Here is a 12940-nt window from a genome sequence, read left to right as displayed (position 1 = left end):
TCTATTGATCCCTTCTAGAGAATTTTTAATTTCATTTATTGTGTTGTTCATCATTGCTTGTTTCGTCTTTAGTTCCTCTAGGTCCTTGTCAAACGTTTCTTGTATTTTCTCCTATTTCCAAGATTTTGGATCCTCTTTACTATCATTATTCTGAATTCTTTTTCAGGTAGACTGCCTATTTCCTCTTCATTTGTTAGGTCTGGTGGGTGTTTGCCTTGCTCCTTCATCTGCTGTGTGTTTTTCTGTCTTCTCATTTTGCTTAACTTACTGTGTTTAGGGTCACCTTTTCGCAGGCTGCTGGTTCATAGTTCCCGTTGTTTTTGGTGTCTGTCCCCAGTGGCTAAAGTTGTTTCAGTGGGTTGTGTAGGCTTCCTGGTGGAGGGGACTAGTGCCTGTTTTCTGGTGGATGAGGCTGGATCTTGTCTTCCTGGTGGGCAGGTCTACGTATGGTGGTGTGTTTTGGGGTGTCTGTGGCCTTATTATGATTTTAGGCAGCCTCTCTGCTAATGGATGGGGTTGTGTTCCTGTCTTGCTAGTTGTTTGGCATAGGGTGTCCAGCACTGTAGCTTGCTGGTCGTTGAGTGGAGCTGGGTCTTAGCGTTGATGGAGATCTCTGGGAGATTTTTGTCGTTTGATATTACATGGAGCTGGGAGGTCTCTTGTGGACCAGTGTCCTGAAGTTGGCTCTCCCACCTCAGAGGCACAGCCCTGATGCCTGGCTGGAGCACCAAGAGCCTTTCATCCCCACAGCTCGGAATAAAAGGGAGAAAGAATAGAAAGAAAGAAAGAAGATAAAATAATATAAATTAAATTAAAGTAAAATAAAAGTTATTAAAATAAAAAATAATTATTAAGAAAAAAATTTTTTAAAGTAAAACAAAAACAGAACCCTAGGACAAATGGTAAAAGCAAAACTATACAGAGAAAATCACACACAGAAGCATACACATACACACACAAAAGAGAAAAAGGGAAAAAAATATATATATCTTTGCTGCCAAAGTCCACCTCCTCAATTTGGGATGATTCATTGTCCATTCAGGCATTCCACATATGCAGGGTACATCACGTTGATTGTGGAGATTTAATCCTCTGCTCCTGAGGCTGCTGGGAGAAATTTTCCTTTCTCTTCTTTGTTCGTACAGCTCCCGGGGTTCAGCTTTTGGTTTGGCCCCGCCGCTGCGTGTAGGTTGCCTGAGGGCATCTGTTCTTCGCTCAGACAGGACGGGGTTAAAGGAGCAGCTGATTGGCAGGCTCTGGCTCACTCAGGCCGTGGGGAGGGAGGGGCACGGAGTGTGGGGTGAGCCTGCGGCGGCAGAGGCCGGCATGACGTTGCACCACCCTGATTCGTGCCGTGTGTTCTCCCGGGGAAGTTGTCCCTGGATCCCGGGACCCTGGCAGTGGCGGGCTGCACAGGCTCCCCGGAAGGGAGATGTGGAGAGTGACCTGTGCTCGCACCCAGGCTTCTTGGTGGCGGCAGCAGCAGCCTTAGCATCTCATTCCCTGTCTCTGGGGTCCGCGCTGATAGCCGCGGCTCGCGCCCATCTCTGGAGCTCCTTTAAGCAGCGCTCTTAATGCCCTCTCCTCGCGCACCAGGAAACAAAGAGGGAAGAAAAAGTCTCTTGCCTATTCGGCAGGTCCAGACTTTTTCCCGGACTCCCTCCTGGCCAGCCGTGGTGCACTAGTCCCCTTCAGGCTGTGTTCACACTGCCAACCCCAGTCCTCTCCCTGGGATCCGACCAAGGCCCGAGCCTCAGCTCCCAGCCCCGCCCGCCCTGGCAGGTGAGCAGACAAGCCTCTCGGGCTGGTGAGTGCTGGTCGCACCGATCCTCTGTGCGGGAATCTCTCCGCTTTGCCCTCCGTACCCCGGTGGCTGCGCTCTCCCCCACAGCTCCAAAGCTTCCCCCGCTCCGCCACCCCTAGTCTCCGCCCAGGAAGGGGCTTCCTAGTGTGTGGAAACCTTTCCTCCTTCACAGCTCCCTCCCACTGGTGCAGGTCCCGTCCCTATTCTTTTGTCTCTGTTTTTTCTTTTTCCTTTTGCCCTACCCAGGTACGTGGGGGGTTTCTTGCCTTTTGGGAAGTCTGGGGTCTTCTGCCAGCGTTCAGTGGGTGTTCTGTAGGAGTTGTTCCACATGTAGGTGTATTATGTATTTGTGGGTAGGAAGGTGATCACGTCTTACACTTCCACCATCTTGAAGCTCCTCCCAAGTTATAGACTTTGAAAATACAGTTGCATACTTTTTAAAAAGCCAAGATTTGCCACAGTTAAAGGATTCTGACCAACAATGGTTCACAGAATGGATTATATTATTTATGCATAGCTCAAATCATTGAAAGCTTAGCTGGTATAAACCCTTATTACCAGGAGTTTGGCCATGGAACTCGCAGCATATGCATCTGCTGGGAATTTGTTAGAAAGGCAGAATCTCAGAGCCCACCCAGACCTACTTAATCAGAGTCTGCACTCTAATCCTATGTTAAAACTGAGGACTAGGCTAAACTACCAAAACATAGTACATCTTTGATTGTAAAAGAAGAAACATAGCGACAGAACAGTTTTGTTCCATTCTGTGAGTGGACTATCTTATATCTCAACTAAATTGACATTAGCATGCAAGAATGTTTGTGTGGTGTGTGTGTATGTGTGTGTTCATTATTTAGACTCAGTTTACTGTGATGTGGTCTACTTCAGACTTTGAAATTATTCTAATATTGGCCTTCCTAAATTAGTAACTTTTGCTTCCATTTTAATTGGGGAATTATAAACACTACCTTAGTGTATCCTTTGAACAGGTTGGTTGGAATTTTAAGCAACAGTAACTGATAAGATCTCTATGAAAGGCTAGTAAGACCCACCTTACTCTGCTTGACTCATTCTGCGCGGACAGTGTTAGGTTAGTACAACTGCTAGCACCTTTATAATAGGCCATAAAATCTCCCACAACTACATGTCCTGTTAAATGTTAAGAATTTTTTTTAAATAGTGCTAGAGATGGTGACTTATAGGTTCAAAAAGCCTCAGGTAGTTTAAAAAAAAGTTGTTTTCAGAATAGATTAATATGAATTAACTGTTTTACACTTGAACCTAGACTAGGACTAATAATGTTTTAGTTTAAATAATAAACTGGATGATAAAACAGCAACATAGTATTTAAAATATGTGATAACTATTATTTCCATGTAAATATCCTTTTGTCCAAAGCATCCAGTAAAGAAAAACTAGATAGATTCTTAGTGCAAAGACACAGGTAAAATTCAAATATAAGACCAAAAATTATACATTTTATGTTACAACTTTAAATTTTGTATTGCAACCTTAAATTTTAAATTATAGGGATGTGATATAATTTTAAACATATAATAGAGCACTTCCAATGTTAAAAAACTCACTAGTCTCCAGTTCATATAGATGTAATCCTAAAAAAAAAAAAATCTCAAAATAAGTGCAGGTTGTTTTATTAAAGTAACAATAAGTTGTTTTCAATACAGTGAGATTAGGAAAGTACAAAAAATGGTAGCTAATGTTAAATTTGAATTATTATTTCTTAAGGGATAATAAAATCTTGAAGATTAAACAGTGTGTAATAAGAATTGTTTTCTGCAAATTCTAATTACTTCGAAAATTATGCTGTAAATTATCTTCTTTTCTGCCTTGAATTTCCTTCCCCACATAATTAGACATTGTCAAGAATCAAAACTATTATTGTCTCTTAAGAACAAAAGCCATAGAAACTGCTAATTATATCACAGTTGAACATGTTTTTCTTCTTTGAAGAGATGCTATATTTCCGGCATTTTGAGAACACTTTCTGATCAGGGAATGATAGAAATAAATGCTGAAGCTTTGCTAGTTTTGCAATCAAGATAATTAGTTTCTACCTATAATAACACTCATTAAAAAGTTGCCAAGGTCTGTGTCAAGTAAAAATTGACCTAAATACTCCCTGGTCCCTAAATCATTATTTTATTTTAAGAATCAGGCCACATTGTCATAGATATTTCCTTTCCCTAGAATTCAAGGGCCTAACTATAGAGGAAAAGCCCCCCAGTCAATGCAGTCCTTGAAAAAGAGCTTGAGCTGTAACCAAGTCCTAGGAAATGGGCAGATAGCAAGATGAAACTTTTTCCATTGCACTTACAAAATTGACTTTTTATTTCACAGAGTAAAAATTTTTTGTGTGATTACATATTCAGAAATATTTTGGCAAAGTAAATTTTATGATTGTATAAAATTGGCTTTTTTCTGAATACAACTGTTACTAGAATTCACAAATACCAGTTTTGCCATCTGTAGATTCTGAACTACTTTTCGGAGAGAAAAAAATTAAGCAGAAATTGAGCATACCACCTGAATTTTAAGAGAATTTAAAACAAATAAATTGGTATTACATATTTGCTTTTATTTTTGTGTTGCTTAAGTGGTTTTGTTCATTTGTTGGCAAGATTTCAATCTATCAGTTTAACTTTGAATCATGTATAAAATATGTGGGTGAGATAATTGTATGAAACCTCTAAGAAATGTCTGAGAGCATAGACAAAGATAAAAAGGCTTTCAAGCCATTCAAGTCATCTGGATCTATAGTATCACCAATAATAACATCAGACAAAAGGAAAACTAGAAACAAATACATTTATAAGTATCCAGATATTTCAAATAAACGCATGAAATCAATTCTAGTGTTGCAAGGATGATTCAGTAAGTAGGAAACCTCTTAATTCATTACCTTAATATTTTAAAAATAAAATATATGTTACCTTTTTAAGGTTGAAAAATAAATGACTTTTTCTGACTATTTAAAATATGTTAGCTAAGAGTAGAAAAAAGTGTTCTTAACATGATAGGAAAGGATTGAACTGCAGTTAGAGTTCTTAATGCATAGAAGAATACTGTTAATTTAGGGTAATATGTTATTATAATTATTTGAAAATAATAGGCCTTGTATTTTAGAGCACTTTTAGTTAGGTTTACAGTAAAAATGAATGAAAGGGAAAGAGATTTTCCACATAGCCCTACTCCCACACATGCTTAGCTTCCCTATTATCAACATCCCCCACCAGAGTAGAGTGTACATTTGTTACAGTTGATGTACCTACACTGATGCATCATTATCACCCAAAGTCTGTAGTTTATATTAGGGTTCACTCTTGGTGTTTGGATCAATGTATAATGACATATATATACTTTGTATGATCTATTATAGTATCATACAAAGTTTGTCAGTGTAGCCACTGACCCAAAAATCCTCTGTGCTCCACCTATTCATTCTTTTCTTCCCCTTAATCCCAACAACCCCTGATCTTTTTACTGTCTCCATAGTTTTGCCTTTTCCAGAATGTCATGTTGTTGAAATCACACCATACAGTGTGTAACCTTTTTCACATGGGCTTCTTTCACTTACTAATAAGCATTTAAGTTTCCTCCATGTCTTTTCATGGCTTGATAGGGTCATTTCTTTTTAGCTCTGAATAATATTCCATTGTCTGGATTCACCTACTGAAGCACATTTTGTTTGCTTCCAAGTTTTAGCAACTTTGAATAAAGCTGCTATAAACATCATGGGTAGGTTTTTGTGTGTATATAACTTTATAACTCCTTTGGGTAAATACCAAGGAGCACAGTTGTTGGGCCATATGGTAAGAGTATGTTTAGTTTTGTAAAAACCACCAAACTGTCTTCCATAGTGGCTGTGTCATTTGGAATTCCCACCACCAATAAATGAGAGTTCCCACTGCTCCAAATCCTTGCCAGCATTTAGTATTGTCAGTGTTCTGGATTTTGGCCATTCTAATAGATGTGTAGTGGTATCTCATTTTAATTTGCATTTTCCTAATGACATGTGATGTGGAGATCTTTCAGTGCTTATTTGCCTTCTGCATATCTTCTTTAGTGAGATGTCTATTAAAGTCTTCGGCCCATTTTTTAATTCAGTTGTTTGTTTTCTTATTGAATTTTAAGAGTTCTTTGTCTCCTGGATAACAGTCTTTTATCAGATGTCTTTTGCAAATATTTTCTCATAATCTGAGAATTGTGTTCTCATTCTCTTTATATAAATGTTTTTCAAAAGATGTATTTATTTCTATGAAATGTCTCTTAAACGTACATCGTTCCTCTTATTTTAAATGTTACCAAATGAGTGAGATATGACTGCAGATTGGAGAAAGAGTTGAAAGGAGTTACAGCTATGTTTTTCTTCCTTCTAAGAGAATTTAAATCACTCCTGTACTATATCTCTCTGGTGTGGGTTTTACTTTTTTTTATTTAGCTCCTTGCTCAAGCACTGAAACTTTTAAAAAATAAATCACATTCACTTAAATGCACTTTTTCATCTCGTTTAATAAAGTAGAGTAAGTTCGCTGTGTAAAAAAATGTGATGAACTTTCTGGCAAAGGGAAGAAAAACGTGCTCTAATTTAAAATGAGGTGAGTTAGGAAACACCATATTTCTTGAACCACTACCAGTTTTCTCTTTATGGGAAAGTTTTAGTGTGAAGTCATCGATTAAGTAAGATCATACAAATTACTTTTTATCATGGAGCAATGACTTTTCTAAACAGAAAGTTTTATTTTCTTTGGATGTAGGAAATGGAAGTGTGCTGCCTTGGTTTTCCTCATCCAAGTTCAAAATTTATTTTTAGTTTGTATTGTATGAAAAAATATTGTAATTACTTTATGAACATGGACTCTATTGATAGCATGGTATATTTTTAGAGAGCAGCGTTTACATTATACATATTCCATTTAATGTTGACCTCTCCTGTAATGACAATATTTTTTAAAATTCTCTTTTTCCCAAACCTTTTCAATTTTATAGAAATCCATTGGGAAAAAAATCTGTATTGAGTCCTTAAGGTTTAAGTATAATCAAAATCAATATCCAAATTATTACCTCAAGAATATGTGCATTATATGTGTGTGTATATGCATGTATAACCATTATGAGGTAATGAAAAATTCTTCTATGAAATTATTTCCTTCATGAAATTCCTCTGATTTTCTCAAATAACAAATCATCTAGTCTGTTCATACAGTAGTTTATACTTAACATAATTTAAAAACATAATGTAAATGATAAAAGGACAGTTTATGATGATGGATGGGTATGAACTTACTTGTTTAGAACCTAATTCAAGGAATCACTTATAAATATTTCAGCTTCCTGCACTTAAGAAGTAATAAATAGTCCAAAATTATAGAAATGCCTACAAATATTATAGTCGAGGTAACTGTATTAAATCTAAAGTATTATATCAAAATATTTCTTATCTATATTTATCATGATAAAACACAGACCTATAAATCATTATACATTGTACTTGTAAATGAAAGGACATCACCATACAACTCTCAAAATCTGCAGTGGAAAAAGGCACTCTAATATACAATGAATAAAGCACATAATTATATCATTCCCATATTTAAATATTGAAGAACTCTTACAAGCAATCAATAAAAAAGACCACATCTTACAAGATAAGAGAGTGGAAATAGACCACATTTTAGTAGATAAGTATCAAATCATAAGTAATGATGACAAATAGTCATATGAACTCATGATAGATCCATTTGGTTTAAATTAGATTAATATTCCAGTCACTCTTCTTAAAACCTACTTTGTGCACAACACTATGTTTCTGTAATTTGAGAAATTCACCAAAGTAGAGAAATGATTGTAAGATATACATGATAGAAATAAATCAATCAGCAAGACAAAGACAAAACCAAAATACAGCAATATGTATTTTCTTAAAAAAAAAATCACAAACTAAATATTTATTACCAATTTACTTTCCAATCATAGTTCTACAGCATGTAGACAATTACAATATGAAAAAGTTCCTATTTGAATACAAGATGTTAAAAACCATAATATTTAAGTAAAAAGAACATAACGTGCTATCTAGATATAGAAAATCAACCATACATTGAAGATTTTATCAGATCAAATTTGCTTCTCTATGAAAATCTAAGTGATGTTTGGAGCTCAGACTCAGTTATATTGTTTGAATTTCTCGGTTTTGCTGCAGTTTGAATGTAAGACTAAGCCATAAAGATAAGTATTAGTAAAGAAAAAAAGTAAATGTTTTTATTCACCACCTATAGTAATTTACAGGCTGTATTTTCTTAATTTGTCTTAATCCTTACACGTGCCTTAGCTCACCTTAGCTGAAAGTTAGTAAAAACATAGCTACTTGTTGTTTCAGGAGGCATAGAAGTATTTTTAAATTATTTTTCTATGAAAAATTTCAAATTCAGGTAAGTTGAAAGAATTTGACAGTGATACATATTGGTCCTCAATCTATATTCTACAAATTTATAATTTTCTATAATTTATCACATATCTATCCATCCATTCCTCTTCATCAACCATCTTTTTTTATGAATTCAAAGTAGATTTCAGACACCATCACACCATTCTCATATGATTAACAATGATATGAGTTCACTATTTGTGTATTTTTTCTATTCAGATGAAATTTATATACAATGAAATGCACTAATCTTAAGTGTAGTATTCACTGAGTTGTGACAAATGATATACTCCTGTACCCCAAATGCCAATCAAGGTCAGAAACACCTCAGGAAGTTTTCTCCTGCCCTTTCCTAATCGATCCCTACACCCTTGTTACCAGAGGAATCCACTGTTCTGAATTTTCCACAATAGATTACTCTTGCCTATTCTAGAAACTCACATAAATGGAATTATACAATAGATGCTCCTTTGTTTAAATGTTTTTGAAATTCATCCATGTCATTGCATCTATCAGTAATTTGTTTCTTTTTATTTCTGAGAAGTATTTAACTGTATGGCTACACCACATTGTGTTATCTGTTCTCCTGATGATATGCACCTCAGCTTAAAAAAGCTGCTGTAGCCATTCTTGTTCAAGTCCAGTTGTGGCCATAAGCTTTCAGGTCTCTCAATTAAATAGCAATTAGTGGAATGGCTGGATCATAGGGTAGATACACGTTTGGTTTTATAAGAAACTGCCAGACCAATTTATATTCCAACCAAAATTGTATGAAGGAGAATGTTAAACAATGGATTGGGAGAGGAAGAGTCAAGATGGTGGTGTGGGAAGATGCAGAGTTAGGGTCTCCCCACAACCAAGGTGCCTGCTGGCCACGTTTGGGGGACTCTGACACCCAAGGAGACGGGAGGAATGCCAGTAGGATGTAGGGGGACTGAGGGGGGTAGGAGAAGTGGAGGCCAGACAGGATCGGTGCCCCTGAGGCTGGGGAAATCAGGAGAGGCAGGTGGGAGGGGCCCCCCGGGAGGAGCGGGACAGAAGCGGAGGGTGATTGCCCCACCCACTCGGACCCAAAGAGCCTGCTGAGCTCCCAGACCAGTCCCCTGACCTCCAAGATCCCTTCCAGACCGCATGGGTCCTTGAGGGCATAGGAGGGAGGCTGGGGAGATCAGGAGAGGCAAGCGGGAAGAGCCATCCAGGAAGAGCGGGAGAGGAGTGGAGGGCGATTGCCTCACTCAAGCCCAGGAAGCCTACTGGGCTCCCAGGTGGCTTGCAGGATCTTGGTTCACAAGCCTGGGGTCAGGCCAGAGCTCCTGTGGTGGGAGCTCCAAGTCCAAACCACTGGACTAACAGAGAACCTCAGACCCCAAGGAATATTCATTGGAGGGGGGTCTCACAGAGTTCCTCATCTCAGCACCAAGACCCAACTCTGCCAAATAGCCTACAAACCCCAGTGTTGGAAGCCTCAGGCCAAACAACCAGTAAGACAGGAACACAATCCCACTCATTAAAAAAAAATTTAAAAAAAAAGACCACAAAAAAATAGGTCACAAATGAAGGAGCAAGGTAAAAACCTACAAGACCAAAAAAATGAAGAGAAAATAGGGGATCTACCAGAAAAAGAATTCAGAGTTATGATAGTAAAGATGATCCAGAATCTTGGAAATAGAATGGAGGCACAGATTGAGGGAATATAAGAAATGTTTAACAAGATCTAGAAGAACTAAAGAACAAACAGAGATGAACAACACAATAACTGAAATGAAAAATACACTAGAAGGAATCAATAACAGAATAACTGAGGCAGAAGAATGAATAAGTGAGCTGGAAGACAAAATGGTGGAAATAACTGCTGAGGAGCAGAATAAAGATAAAAGAATGAAGAGAATTGAAGACAATATCAGAGACCTCTGGGACAACACTAAACGCACCAACATTCGAATTATAGGGTGTCCCAGAAGAAGAGAAAATGAAGGGGTCTGAGAAAATATTTGAAGAGATTATAGTTGAAAACTTCCCTAACACGGGAAAGGAAATAGTCAAGTCCAGAAAGCACAGACAGTCCCATACAGGATGAACCCTAGGAAAAACATGCCAAGACATATATTAATCAAACTATCAAAAATTAAATTCAAAGAAAAAATACCAGGCTTCCCTGGTGGCGCAGTGGTTGAGGGGTCCGCCTGCCGATGCAGGGGACACGGGTTCGTGCCCCGCTCTGGGAGGATCCCACATGCCATGGAGTGGCTGGGCCCGTGAGCCATGGCTGCTGGGCCTGCGTGTCCAGAGCCTGTGCTCTGCAACAGGAGAGGCCACAACAGTGAGAGGCCCGCGTACTACAAAAAAAAAAAAAAAAAGAGACACATACCAGTGTTCATTGCAGCACTATTTACAATAGCCATCACATGGAACCAACCTAAATGTCCGTCAACAGATGAATGGATAAAGAAGATGTGGCACATATATACAATGGAATGTTACTCAGCCATAAAGAGAAATGAAACAGTTATTTGTAGTGAGGTGGATGGACCTAGAGTCTGTCATGCAGAGTGAAGTAAGTCAGAAAGAGAATGCAACAAATACGGTATGCTAACGCATATATATGGAATCCAAAAATATATATATATAATGGTACTGATGACCGTAGTTGCAGGGCAGGAATAAAGGGATAGACATAGAAAATGGACTTGAGGACATGGGGTGGGAGGGCAAAGCTGGGGCGAAATGAGAGTAGCATTGACATAGATAATCACTACCGAATGTAAAATAGTTGGCTCGTGGGAAGCAGCTGCATAGTACAGGGAGATGGGCTCAGTGCTTTGCAGTGACCTAGAGGGATGGGATAGGGAGGGTGGGAGGGAGGCTCAAGAGGGAGGGGTTATGGGGACATGTGTATGCATATGGCTGATTCGCTTTGTTGTGCAACATCAACTAACAGTATTGTGAAGTAATTATACTCCAATAAAGATCTATTAAAAAGTTTTTAAAAAACAAAAAACACAGTGGATTGGCATAAACAAACTGAATGTTGATGAAGGCACTTTTGGTATTACGTAGAAGAAAAAATGTAGTAAGGTAAGACATAACAAGAAACTCAGAAAGCTATTAAAGTGTGGGAAAACTTTAAGGACCTAAACTAAGACATGAATAATAAAAACAGACATAAAAGATATTTAGGAGAAAGATGGAAATAAAACTTGATGATTGATAGAATGTTGATGGAGAGTAAGGAGAAAGAAATAGTATGGCATTGAGAAAAATGAGATTCCAGATGGGCAGGTGTGGAAATGATGGAGATAGTTATTCTGCGGAGCTAAATGTGCAGTACTACATGAACACGGTCAAAAGTCAGCCAAAAAGTGCTGCTCAAGCATAGAGTATCCTGGGAATTGGGGGATCAAATTGATTAAGTTGGAAAAAAAATTATAGGAAAGGGAGAGGCAGCAACCATGGGAGTGATATGTTCTTGAGGAATTCCTTTCTCTACTTTAAAAAATTCTTTTAACAATCAAAATAATTTTAATTACCTCATAATGATTATACACACCCATGTAATCTTACTTATACATAATGTAATTAAAAACAATAATCATTTAAATAATGCAAACATGATGAGTACACTCATGGTATACATTTGTTAATACAAGGAAAATATACAAGGAAAGCACCTATAAATGTTGCAGCACATCTAGTCTTGCTTGGCTAGGCAAGCCCCAGCATTGAGAATCAAACCTCCTTTTGAATATTTTAAGTCCATGTGTCTTTATCTCAGTCGATATGAAGAACAATGCGGCTGCTGATGTTTTTAGTTTTTGACTCATTTTGATCTTCTCTTGCATTATGGCCACCTGACGTGAAAAAAGGGGCTCTTGATTTGCCCTTTGTTTCTGCCCTTTATCTTCCACTCCTAGTTTTTTAAAAAGATACTTTTTTTTGTTTACTTCTTCTTAAATGATTTCTGATGAACAGCACATGGATAAACAATGAAGCAGAGGTAACGAACCATGGGAAAATAATGACAGTTATTGTTGTTCTACGTCCATGTGTTTTAACTCTATTAGGTCATTTGATACTTATAACATCTCCATATTCTCACCTTATGATGAGACACAGATATGTTAAATAATTTGCTCAGGGTCACACAGTTAGTAAGTGGTAGAGCTTAGCTGAATGCTGCAACAGCCCCCTAACCTAAACCTCTGTGCAGTTACTCTGCCATCATCTATGTGAAGACAGTTTACAAACTGTAAGACAGTTATATAAATAGGTAATGTTCAGTTGAGTTGAGTTAGAATTTAAAGGGTAATGTACTATCTTAAGAAGCAGAAAAGATTTGAAGATGAATGACAAAGCCCTGCCTCAAAAGAACTTTGTGAAGAAACATCCTATATCGCAAAGAATAATTCAGGGCAGGTGAGACGGTATAACTACTTTAATTGAAGTCTAAACAAAATATTGTGGAAACCCAGAAGACAGATTTCCACTGGAAGAATTTAAAGAAAGTACTTTTGGAAAATCATTGAAAAGGATCTTGAAAACTTGGCATGATTCTTCATAGAGAATTTGCATGAAAGAATGAAAGTTCTGAGAATCCAGAGTGATAAGAGAGGACGATACAGAGGGAAATGCAATGGGAGGTGAGCCTAGAATTATACAGGGGGGCACTGGATAGTGAAGACCTTGAATGCCTT

The 12940-nt window shown here is 37.7% G+C and overlaps 1 protein-coding gene and 1 long non-coding RNA gene across 5 annotated transcripts in view; one reads left to right on the top strand and one right to left on the bottom strand.

Moving 5' to 3' along the window:
- Nucleotides 1–12940, top strand: part of SEMA3A (semaphorin 3A) — a 507688-nt gene that overhangs the window by 426302 nt on the left and 68446 nt on the right. The gene's annotated exons all lie outside the window — the stretch shown is intronic.
- LOC308622691 overlaps nucleotides 1–12940 on the bottom strand; it is a 70983-nt gene that overhangs the window by 57622 nt on the left and 421 nt on the right. The window lies entirely within an intron of this gene.

This window comes from Mesoplodon bidens (genome assembly GCF_964165515.1).
Source record: "Mesoplodon bidens genome assembly, chromosome: 9".
In the NCBI taxonomy this organism is placed as follows: domain Eukaryota; kingdom Metazoa; phylum Chordata; class Mammalia; order Artiodactyla; family Ziphiidae; genus Mesoplodon; species Mesoplodon bidens.
The sequence above is the reverse complement of the archived record's forward strand: the minus strand, read 5'-3'. Positions and strand labels throughout refer to the sequence as shown.